The 232-nt window shown below is 68.1% G+C and overlaps 1 protein-coding gene across 1 annotated transcript in view; it reads left to right on the top strand.

The window, feature by feature from the left end:
- LOC113981418 (RAS protein activator like-3-like) overlaps positions 1–232 on the top strand; it is a gene marked incomplete at its 5' end in the record, with an annotated part of 5,223 nt that overhangs the window by 2,925 nt on the left and 2,066 nt on the right. The window lies entirely within an intron of this gene.

Raw genomic sequence — 232 nt, 5'->3', positions numbered from 1 at the left:
AGGGGCACGGGGTGTTAACCAGTGCTCTGAGGAGTCCAGTGGCACTACCCCGTGCTCCAAAGAGTCCGGTGGCACTCCCCAGTGCTCCGAGGGGTCCAGCAGCACTACCCGGTGCTCCAAAGAGTCCGGTGGCACTCCCCAGTGCTCCGAGGGGTCTGGTGGCACTCCCCAGTGCTCCGAGGGGCCCGGTGGCACTCCCCAGTGCTCCGAGGGGTCCGGTGGCACTCCCCAG

Source organism: Neopelma chrysocephalum, unplaced genomic scaffold (genome assembly GCF_003984885.1).
Source record: "Neopelma chrysocephalum unplaced genomic scaffold, ASM398488v2 Primary Assembly neopelma1_96534, whole genome shotgun sequence".
In the NCBI taxonomy this organism is placed as follows: domain Eukaryota; kingdom Metazoa; phylum Chordata; class Aves; order Passeriformes; family Pipridae; genus Neopelma; species Neopelma chrysocephalum.
This window is presented reverse-complemented; position numbering and strand designations above follow the sequence as displayed.